This window comes from Ruditapes philippinarum, unplaced genomic scaffold (assembly GCF_026571515.1).
Source record: "Ruditapes philippinarum isolate M1 unplaced genomic scaffold, ASM2657151v2 ctg846_1_1_1_1, whole genome shotgun sequence".
NCBI lineage: Eukaryota > Metazoa > Mollusca > Bivalvia > Venerida > Veneridae > Ruditapes > Ruditapes philippinarum.
In genome coordinates, this window is record NW_026860291.1 from 91,404 (window position 1) to 103,899 (window position 12,496).

Genomic DNA, 12,496 nt, shown 5'->3' on the forward strand with positions numbered 1-12,496 from the left:
TATTCATCAATTCAATATTTTAATACTTGTCTGCTTTTTTGAGCTAAATTTTGTAGTTGTTGGGAAATCTCTAATGTATTTTACCTCGATTGAATTTTGTAAATTTTTAGTCAAGTAATTTCCTTTTGCTTGGCAAATTTTTGTCTGGCAATTTTCCAAGATATTTAAGTCTATGATGAAAAGGGTTGGGTTAAGCAGGCGGGTGACTGCTGGCATTGTGATAGAAATATATGATTATTATAATTTACCTGCCCAGTATAGCATTTAAAATGTCAAACTGTAACACAGGTTGCTGACATTATGACTATGATTTCATGTACAACACAGGATTACCCATTGGTACAGGATTGGGACTGAAGCAGATTTTGAACGAACACACCACTTTGTTCTGCTAATTTGTTCTGACAAAGAGCGCTTCTTTCTGTTACATTATCAACTAGAATTAAAGGAATATAAAATATAAAGAAATGCAATTTATTTGTATGTATCCTATTTGAATATTGAAATGCATCAAAGCTTTCTATATGTAAAGAGTACAATGGCCTTAAAGAAATCTGGAAGTTATTTTTAGAGCTTCGAAGATGATAACAATATTTTATTGGAATTATGTCAGAGATTTAGTAAGATTTCAAATTTACTGAAGAAAAGCTTATTTTAGAACTTTATCACAAGACATGATGTTTCTAATTTAAACCCATTTCCTGTATACTAGATACTTGTTTCTTGTTTTATGAGATAAGAAATTTATGAAGTTTTTTTATTAATTTATATTTTAATGTCTATATTACGGGTGTGATAAATCAAAATCTGTGGTAGTTTTGATAATCATTATTGTTTTACTACAGAAACTTTAAGTTACAGGCTTTGTAGAGAGGAAAACATAATCAAAGGCTTTGTTTTTAATCTGGAATTCTATAGTTCTTGGGTAATATACATAAAAAATAATAAAATTCTTGTATGTTTGTTAACTAATAAAAGAATAAAAAATTGTAAAGTAACAAAAGAAAATACAACAGTAAAACTTGAAAAGAAAGAAGAACCAAGCAATAGATTGATTCGTGACCTTTAAGGAGTCAGGTGGTCTTTATTTTCAGTTGGCCATTACCATATATTTTGAAGATGAAAATCTCAGACAATTTTAATATGTGACAATCATGTACAATATGTTATCATACTCTTCCTTGTCTACATCCTTCTTATCCTAGCTGAAGTGCAGGATGAGGGGCATTGTTGGAGTATGGTATTTTGTCCTGCATGTATCTATCAACCCAGGTTTTGATCCTTACATCGTTGATTATCATAAATGGACTCGTCCCATCTTTCAATATCGGCACAGCCATTTATCATTTTTAGAGAAAATTTTAAAATATGCACTGACTGAATAGGTAACAGTGCAGACCGTGATAAGATGGCACAGCATAGTCTGCACTGTTCGTAGGTGAAGAATCTGTTACCGTAAGCAGACGAAGAATTTAAAAATTCATATACATGGTAGTCATCAATGCAGTGCATTGTTTCTTACTTCTTGAAAACAAAGCTTTGTGAAAATGATTTATTTGAACTAAATTAAATTATAAAACTGGGGGTGAAAAATGACACTTTTGGCCAGTATATGTTATTGTATAAGAATACTGAGAATTTGTTGAAGTTTCAGTCTCTCTAGGAGATGAAAATTTGTACAGAAATCCAAGGAAGATATATGGAATGACAGACAAGTTGGTTAACCACATAGATTTACACCATTAACAAATTGAAACTTGCCAGCTAACTACTATATTTTGCAGTTTTTACAGCATCAACCATCTCTAAATACGGCTGGTTAATGATAGATGTCTGTACAATACGGTATTTGTGAGGGTCCTTTAGACTGGAAATTTAGGGAGAACGTCTCATTTTGTTTTATTATGTTTCTTTTTATTGAATTGCATCATTCATAGAAAAGACTGAACAAAACTTTGATGGAAAAGATATTAAGTATATTGTTTACTTTATTTTATATATGTACTACATTTACACAGCTATTGACTCAAAATTTTATAACAAGGCCAGACCAAATGATCACCTAACATGGTACAATAGATGTTGTCAGGAACTTGGCAAATGCGGGGTTTCCCTGGTACAAACTTTTACTGTTATAGCTTCAAGGCGCATTTTTGTCACAATAGATGACCGACATGATTTTGCTTCTTATTGTACCAAAAAATAAATTAAAAAATTGGACCCCAAGATTACACGATAAGAACCCAAATTTTCCAAATTCTAGAGTATCTCAATTGAAAACATATTTTAATATAGAACGTTTAACAGGATAAGTGTGGTGGTCCATTCGACAGTATCCTAACGTCCAGCCTGCACACATGTATATAAACAAAACATGTTTCAAGTGTCTTCCTCAATAACAAGGAAAAGGAACTTTGAATATTTATCATAAACTGTATAGTTATTTGCTACATCCTTGACAAAGCACTGTTAGTTAATATCTAACTCTTCATACCAGGGTTTACATTAACCTTCTATCCGGAATGCCCAAGGACCGATTTCCTCTCTCGTCTAAATATGCGTCCGATAGATAGATTATGGCTCTTATAGCCGCCACTTGGCAACAATAACTGTATTGTACAGTCTTTGTATTAAAATATTTCGAATTGATGAAGTGGAAATCTTTTTTTGTTGCATTGTGCAATACGAAAGGATGTACATGACTCTGACAGACATTCTTCAATAGTCATAGCCACATCACTTTCTTTCTCTTTTTTAATAAAAGTCAATTATTAAACACTTAAAAAGATATAGCATGAAAAGAATTGATTATAGAAATAGTCCTGTACATGTGTTTGTCATAGTTATTTTTATCCTATAGAAGTATATTATACTTTCCTTTAAATCAAGTCTTATTACTTTCTCTTTTAACATTTTAACATTTTTTAACCGAATACAAACAATCACATTTATGTTATCTTTATCTTCGTTATACATATGTAATTTTAATTGGAATATTTTCTTTAAACCATTAGTGTCAAATTAATGAAACAATCTGACAAAAGAAAATATTTATACAAAAAAAAAAAAAATCCTGCATTTTTTAAACATAATAATTGATATAACATTCTTACATTGTTAGCCTTAAGTGTTGTTTTTTTTGTATGTAATATTTGAAAGCTACATAACTTTCTTGCGTTGTTTTTGTTTTTTATCTTTAAACTCCATACATACTTTTTGCACGCCCCACACTTTATAGTGAAAGATAGTGATCTGTAAAATAAAATTCTTCTCATTTGAGTGGTTATAGGTACTTGCTTATATCTGTAAACGTAGAGTTATATACCAGGATAGGTGAAAGATCGTTTCATGCAACGCTGATCGTATTTGCATTTCACATGTGCGATGATGCATTAAAAGCCTTGGAGCAAAGTGTTTTTCTGTCAAATATACCAACTTAAAACTGTATAGAGTTAGGAGTCGTTTTACTCTATGAGTGGATATAGCCTCATATTGAACAGATTATAAATACAACAGAGATGTTCAATAAATTGTTGTGTTTTGTGATTTAGCGAGTGTGTTAGTGAATGAAACGGAACGTCCAGTTTTAACTTGCATTCTGACAGTAAATTTGTGTATCGCCGGAGTCAAACGAGGTCAGTGATACGGTTTATACATGAACATTGCGGGACTTAGAAGGGGATCAGTTTGCCTAAAGGGGGAGCTATTGACCATAAACGGATATTAATTTCAGTCAGTGTCGGTTAAAGGATTTGGGTGATAAATTTGACACTTGTAGGGCAGAAGAGTTATTACGAAAAAATACTTTAAACAAGGGAGTGGTGTATTTAAATGTAAAAAACATCTTATAAGAGACAGATAATTGTACAACAGGACTAAAGGAAAATTTGTAATATTTAGAAAGGTATTTAGAAATAATTAATTTATTCATATTTTATTTATAGAATTATTTATAAATGCATGGTTTCAATTTCATTCATAAAGGAATTGTATTTACATTTGAATTTGATCATATTAACTTCGTTTATTCTGCGTGTTATTGTTCCGAATTACATACTTTGAAAGTCACCTGTTGTTTGCGAATCAGTAGCTTATGATTCAATCGTATTTATCAAAAGAACGGGAAATATCACATAGTATTTGTTGACATTTGGTGGTATTTGTACTTCAAATATTTTCATTCAGAATTATAAAAGGAAGGACTTAATTGTATTGATAAACTGTCTTTAAAAATCCTACAAAAGTTCCCGGAGATTAATAAATTGGATTATTTTGTCCATATTGATTTGCTTGTGTAGTGTATGTAACATCACAATACAAGATTTATTGTATGAAGGCGATATTCTTAATCAATCGCTAAATGTTTCGGAGATTTTTTACGACCTCACTAAAAGCTCTTTTTTCTTAAGCATGCTTTCAAAAATACTTGATTAAATAAGAAACATAGTCTGTAAAAGGAAGTAAGTGTGAAATTTCAACAATTATTATATATAACTTAAAGCAGGTCACAGATTAAATTGAACAAATGTTAATCTTAAGCTTAGGATAAGAATCACAATTTCACCAAACGTTTCAATAAGGCAGTGCCTAATTGTGTAATATTAAATCAATCTTTATAAACTAGATTATCACATGATTTGTATGTCCTTTAGTACTAGAGATTTGTCCTGATTTAATGTAGTCACTATAATAGAAAAAGGTTAAGGTCTTTTTGTCTCTCTTAAAACATTTTATGGGTTTGAGCCTTTAAATGACCACTGGGTTGTCACAAGAATATTTCCCAGAATGACACTAGTATTGGTTTGTTAAGGAAGAAACTAACTTCAGAGCCATTTAAATAAGTAACAATTCAGCTTAAATAACAATGCTTATATGTTTGAACTAAAAAAGGTTTGGGATCAAAGATCATTGTCACATTTCATTGTGACATATTGCACAGCAAGATGGAACCTTTTGAGCTACCATTTGACATTTTATTTAAAATCTGTTTTGAAGGAAAAATGGCTGTTTCCGGAGGGATCAATTCATGAATGAAATATGTCAAAATTGCTACATTGTTAACAGGGTAATTACAATTATCTACCATGTAGGTGACAATAAAAACAGGCTAATTTGACACCTAAATTGTTTTTTTCCCCGTTTAACATTATAGTCGCTTTACGTTTTTTCCCTGTTTCCATCTGATGTATAGTGTTTCAAATTATGCATACTTAAAACATAGCTTTGTTGTTAGATGCCATTGTATACTACACCAAATAACAGTTGATAATGATACAAAATAAAATGTTGCCTGATAATTGAACATTTTAGCAGTTCAGTCTTTTTTTATATGCTTAAAGATGTAGTGATAGTGATTTTGAAAAAACAAATTTACTTTAATCTTTCAATAATAATTTCGTATATAAAAATCAACTCCGATCAGTTAAGATAATTTCAAAATATTGCGTTGACTCTTTTAAAATTTAGTAATATGACTTAACATCAGAATTAGAGAGATTTTTTAAAATATTATATGTAAGTAATACTTGTATAATATATGGAAATTATTTGCTATGTAATGGACTTGCATTGAGAAGGGTCAGACTATATTTGCAGTCAAGGCTGTGTGTGGAATTGTGTCTGGACAAGGGGTGATAACAACAAAATTATTAAATTAAAATTGCAGACTCGCTTTGATAGATTAAAGTCACCTATAAGTACATAGGTCAGAGATCACAGGTTTTATATGGGTTGGTCCTATACATATTTTCTAACTACTTACCACAGGTATATGAAATTATAACATGACCTGCGTGTCACATGATCCTACAGGCATCTATTTCAAAGTTAAATATTGAAATACAAGAGAAAGACCCAATCAATGTATCATCCATGCATTTCAAGAATAAATTTGATGGTTTTACTTGTAATCTGAGATCTTCTAAAAATATTTCAGAAGATAAATGCTGTTTTAAATAGCTATTAGATTTTGTTTGGAGTTTAGAAAGTGACTGCAGCCTATCTAATGATTGTTTGATCAATATGGTAATAATTCGTTTACAATCATTCAACTCATTATTGTCTGGTTTACTTTAAGTAAAGAGAGACTTCACCAGTTTGGGTTACTAGTAAAGTTACATGATCAAATCTGAAGAAGAAAAATGCTTTTTGTTAAATTCAATTAATTGTCATTGAATTAGCCGTACTCTTTTGTTTCTAATGGTTGTGATATCATGGGTCACGAATTAGAATTTAAACGAATGGGAATGAAATTATAGAAGATAATAGCTTTGCATTTAGGTCTGGAAAAAAACACCAAAAAAAACTTGAAACCAAGAGTGTTTTCTCATGTATTTTGAAAATATCTGACTGCATTATACAGACTTAAAATTCAAATGACTTTATAAACTGTTTTTTTTTCTCTCATTTAAATTCATGGAAACAAATATGCATGATGAACTAAGAGGTTTAGAATAGGGAAGTTAGGTGGAAGTTGAGAGTCGGAAGTAGGTTTCATGTTACGATATGAAAAACATTGTATGGTTGACAGTGAAACTGCTATACCTACATGAGAACAAGTCCTAATTAACTTGTATATACCTTGTTAATGGTGTTGTAAAATGCACTGTCCAGCTAAAAATGTAGCAGAGATAAGATTGTTATCCTTTGATGTCATACCCTCAAGGACTTGTATTTTTTTCAAAAGTTTCAACATATCTATGGTCATTATGGTCACAAAGTAACAGGTTAAATACATGCTTGCGGACACTTGAGCAACATCTTAATTACAGGTATGACAATAGGGGTTTTAGATGAAGGAAAGCTAATTTGGAATATTGAGCTTGGCTAATTATAAGGTACAGGTGATATTGAGCCCCAGCATGCTATATCTAAATACAGTCTTGGTGTCCAGCCAGGTGGTGTTTTTAATGCTGATATTAGTGATGCATTATATGAATAAGAATGATCTGTAAAATATTTAGAAAAGGTGTGCAATTAAAAGGACAATTGGTGCAAATGATATGGCCATTTTGGGGAAAATATCTGGAAAATAGTGTTAAAGCTATGATGAATACTTTATTATCATTATCAACCAATTCAAAAATACAGAATGATTGTCATATTTGGCCTTGTGAATTGAGAAAGAGCCATTTATTAAAGAATACTTTTATTTTAAATCATGCATGAGGCAGTCAAGCCAAAAAAGAAGAAAATTTCAAGGAGTTAGTGAACTTTGTGTCCATTTGAAGCTTTTAAGTGCAGAACATGAAATAAAACAAAGATACTGCTGTTGAAATGGGGAGAAGGGAGAAAGAAAAAAAAATCCTTAAATTTGTGGTTGAATACAGATTTCTATGGATACAGTAACTAGCTAACCAAGAACAATACAAATCAGATATTATGTTACAATAAACCACAGTTTGTCAGACTGCTTCAAGTGTAAAATGTCAATACAGGCTTTTTCTACAGATTTGTACATGTAAAATTATAGTGAAATCATGCTGTTGTATCATGGGCTACAGATCAGAACAATTGATACCATTCACTAATATCAAACCCTATCCAGATCATTTGATCAGTCATACCCCTACAGGCAATCATTATTACCCCAGCATTTCTAGTTGTAGATGTTAACGATTGGAAATAATTTTTTTTTTTTGATGGGAACAATTCTAAATTTTGTATAACCTATCATTGTGATTGACTGATACAGTACAGTGGTTGTGGTAATACGTTTTTCATATTTCTCTTGACTTAAGGGGATAGAAAAATCATTGGTTATTTCAGTTTTCAATTTACTGTCAAACCTTAGATGAAAATTTAATAAATCATATAGATTGAGAGACCAATTGTTATAATATAAGAAAAAACTCCATTTCTGAACAAAGTTACACAATGGCGCTTTAGCAAACCAGGTTTTTTATCAGCTTTGTTTATACAAGAATATTCTTACATCATTATAGTGTTTCGATATTTCAATCTCTAACTGTTACACTATATTTTATAGTATAAGGTATAAACAATGTAATAAAATTTATTTAAAGAAATATAAAATTGTGATGTGAAAGATGAATCTGTAATATACCTAAAATAGTTGCTCATTTACTGTTAATTGTAATTAAGTCATTAATTACAAAAACTGTACGCTAATTGGATGCATACTAATTATGTATACTAAACTGAATAATAAACATTTATGGTAAAAGTAAAACCCACACAGAAGTATTAAGAAGTTATGCTAATGCAAATAGATTTATCTTTCAATATAATATTAATGAACAACTTTTCGCATTATTTAAAGTTAAGTTATATAGAGGATATTTGTTTAGTTCAGTGTTAGATCGGAATATATTTCACGGAGTGAGCACCAAAAGGTATATTTCACGAGTCAGGCGCAGCCACGAGTGAAATATGAACTTTTGGTGTTCACAAGGTGAAATATATTTCGATCTTACACTAAACTAAACAAATTTTCTTTTTATTATATGCAAATAAACGTTTTAAAAAGACATTAAATCTATATACTGAATGAAAAGCGCGCCAAATAATAATACAACGTGACGTCATTTACGACGTCACGTCATTAAGTTGGTACCCAGTACTGTGCACGCTGGTATTTCACTGAAACAATGTAAGGGGCTTAAATTCAAAACAGTGAAATTATCAAAGTGGTAATTTCACTGTTTCAAACAGTGAAATTACCAGTTTTATATCACTGATATATTTCTATAAACCACCGAAAAGCATGTAATAAATAATTCTAATTGCAATTACAATTATGTCTAAGACCCTATTAAATTAGAATTTCAGCACATGCATGGCAGATTTGAGATTCTATTTCCTTATCTATTTTAATGGTTTCAATATTTTTGAGTGCTGGATGCAAAGCAGAACTCGGTTCATTGCAAAAATCTGCCAAACAAACTTTATATTATGTTTGCGTGACTTAAAACTCAACGAAAACAAAAAAGTCGTAGGCTAAGTTATTCTAAATATCTTTATAGATAGCTAATTCACAATATTTTCCGAATTGTTGAGAAAAAAAATTCAATCAAATATTTTAGGTATTGTAGAACAATTACAAAATTATTGTAATCTTTTGAGGATAGTATTTCTTTTACAAAAAACGAACAGAAACCTGATAGCTTTTTCAGATAGTTGTTTACTATTGTTTTGTCAGCTATCTATTGTTTTGACAAGGTTTTAAAGTAATGCATTTCAGCCATAAATTCTATTAACATTCAATACGGAGCTGTTATCGCATAGATTTAATTACCTCACTAGGATTTATCAGTAAAAGCAGATTTGCAGATTTGTTTCTTCTTTTAGATTTTATAGGGTTTTTACTGATTGCAAGGAGCATTTTGGATAACTTTGTGTATTTTACGAGAAGGCTTAAAACTTTCAAAACTGCCTTAAATTTTGTTTGAATGGAATACTTGCTGGTAGCATATTGAAGATATTTATTAAAAGTGCAACAGTTTGTGTTTTATGGTGGTGTGAAAATAAATTGCAAACATAAAACAATTTTTTTTTTGAAATTATTAACCGTTAGCCTGTTGGCAGCAACTGATTCCACCCATGCGACCAGTGCAGACCAAGATCTGCGGGTATTATCTGTGTCATCTGCATCTGATCATAGTCTGTACTGTGTTTGCTTAATTCAATCACTACAAATTTTGAAATTTTCCCCAAAAAATTATGAATGGCTTTGTCAAAAAGTCCATTTATGATATTATTTTAAGGTATTGTTAATTTTACCTTGAATAACTATTTGTAGCAAGTTATTTTAATGCGAAGCAACTTTTAAGAATATGTTATATGCAATTTGTTTTTAAACTTTTTTAATTTCTTTCATTACTGATTGAATCATATGCCAGTATTTTAATGATCCTTCATTTAATATTAACATTACAATCAGGGTGGCAGCATTATAGCCTTTATTTTACAACTATCATCCATCAATCATTTCATTGGCAAGATTTTGACCTATTTAAGCAAAGGTCGTATAAAAATGACACATATATGATATATGGAAAATGTCCCCAAGCATTCCTGTGTCAAATTGTTGTGGCAAATGTGTTAATAACTGCTTCTCTACTGTATTGTTTACTACTAATATCCGAGGCTATTGTCAAACTGCTGTGAAACCCATGTGACAACCCGCTGCTGTAGTCACGTTGATGGACATGTTATTCTTTCTACCAAATAAAAGGGGCAGGGGATTAGGGCCTGTCATTTTTACATAAATAATAGCCTTGTTTTCTGGTTAATGGAAAAAATAAAAATCCAGGCATTAACTTAATGTTTCATCAGAGAAATCATACTTAAGATATAAACGGATAGATTTTTCAACACACTTATAGTTGGCAAATTGTATATACAATAAAAAAAATGTTCAGTGTATTTTGGTACTCAAACCTATTATCCCCAGTTTGGGTGACATACAAACACTCATACTAGCACTTTTCTGAGTCTGTAAAACCATTAGACCATCACACATGCATATCCTGTTATTTATAATCAATTTCCTAACTCATATTACATTCAATAATAGATTCTGAAATTGAAAACCATGTTAATTATTATACTGTGTAAGAGTGGTGTATTTTTTATTGTGAAAATCAAAATGCTCTTTGCAAAATGTTTGGTCATTAACTACAAGAATTGACAACTGTTAAATATTGTTTAATAAAAAAAAGTTTAAATGTTTTGCATTGATTTTCACTTGACATACATAGGGAAATACATTGTTTATTTGATCTTTACTTTCAAACATTTTAAGTATAAAAACAGTTTTCATAAAGCAAAAAGTGGCCCTGTTTCTTCAGAGATATAGATGTCAACCTCGTAAATTAAGAAATTTTAAATGTCAAAATTGAAATGCATAATGCATAAAACCGTCAGTTTAAAATGTTATGTTTACTATTTTTATGGCCGTTAAGTTTTTACGTAGTTGATTTTTATCGAATATTTAACCATTTTTGTTCAGTTAAACCATAAATCTACAGTGATTTATTTTCAAATTAAGTGTTTGTGTTATTTTATGACCATAGTCAAATCCAACTTGATCAAACATGTATAGAAGTTTTGAAATGTTTTCATCTATATCAAAAATGAGGGGTGTTATATAAATTCCTTTTAAAACAGCAAAGAATTTTTTTTTTCCGAAACATTGTGTTCAACATCACCATTTCTGAGCTAAATCAGTATGTATAACTGATTAGAATATTGCATTTATACTTGAAAATAAAGGTCCTTAATAACCTGACACTTTCACAAATGACTTGAGGTTTAATGTTATATTGAAGATCAAATTAATGTTTCATTATTGAATTATTATTATTATTATAATTTTTTTTTTTAAAGAATGACAAAAATTAAATGATCAAATTTTCACTGGTATTAATGTCTCATAATTTGTAGTTCTATCATATACAAATGTAGATTGGAATCATTTTGATGTTTGAACTTCATGGTCAACCCTCGCTGACGTTCAAATTTAATCAGCACAGATTAGGGTTGTAGTGTTTAATGTATGAAGGTGGGACAGCCATATATAATCAAATATTTCTATACTAAAGTAGAAAAGTAAATTTGCATAGGTCTGTAGCTTTACCCTAGTATAGATAAGTACATGATAGGAAATAGATGCACACATTTTACCCACATTTTATATTCATACATTCTCTGATATATGTCAATGAATTAATCCTCAAACGTTTCTAAGTGATAGTGTTTTTTTTTTGTTTTTAGCTAATTTGAATATATTTGGAACACAAATTAACTTGGAAGAACACATTAAGTTTTAGATAAGTGCAAGGATAAATATATATAAATATATATTGGATTTTAATTGGCAGTTTTTAACCTGTGAGAAGTATATATATATACATATATAGTCAAGGATTTTTTTTAACAAGCACAAGAAGGTACGGTTTCATCTTGTTCATTTTTTTTATTCACAAATTTAAAGTTTCTTTTATTTGAAGATAAGTAGGTTACATACACATTTGATAGTTTCCTGTGTGTAATAATATATACATAAATGCATATATGTAGCGAAGTATTTGTAGTTTTGTAACATACATTCTACTGTATATCTATGTTTCAAGAAGTAACTATTTGTTTGAGATTTAAGTTAAATGTTCTCGGTCATGGAGTCAAGATGTTTGTAATGCAATCAGTATTGTGCTCATTTATATGTAACTTACACGCCACTCTATAATCACTTAAGCTACATTCGATTCAACGTGAATGAAATTGAAACAAGACTTGAATGAAATTGAAACAAGACGTTTTAGCTGGGCCATTATTCAAATAAGAAATGTTTTGAATCAAGTTTGTGTATATGCGTTTCAATTATTGTTGTTGTCCATTGTCAAAGTAGGGGTCGAGAGTCATCAATAACAAGGGTGTTGCTTACTGTCGTAAAACCTCGCTCTGCTCGACCCCTCGGGCAGAAAATTGTCAACAGCCAGACTCAACTTAAAAACATAAAAAATAGCTGCTGTCA

General features: G+C 30.1%; 1 protein-coding gene across 20 annotated transcripts in view; it reads left to right on the forward strand.

Annotated features, from left to right (window-relative positions):
• Positions 1 to 12,496, forward strand: part of LOC132759567 (RNA-binding motif, single-stranded-interacting protein 1-like) — a 148,932-nt gene that overhangs the window by 90,643 nt on the left and 45,793 nt on the right. Inside the window, exon 1 of one of the 20 annotated variants that reach the window (XM_060751375.1) lies at positions 3,300 to 3,635. The exons of 18 other annotated variants lie outside the window; for them this stretch is intronic. The gene's annotated coding sequence lies outside the window, so the exon portion shown is untranslated. Of the gene's footprint in view, positions 1 to 3,299; positions 3,905 to 12,496 lie in introns of those variants that run through there. One more of the 20 variants, XM_060751371.1, reaches the window with a different exon arrangement.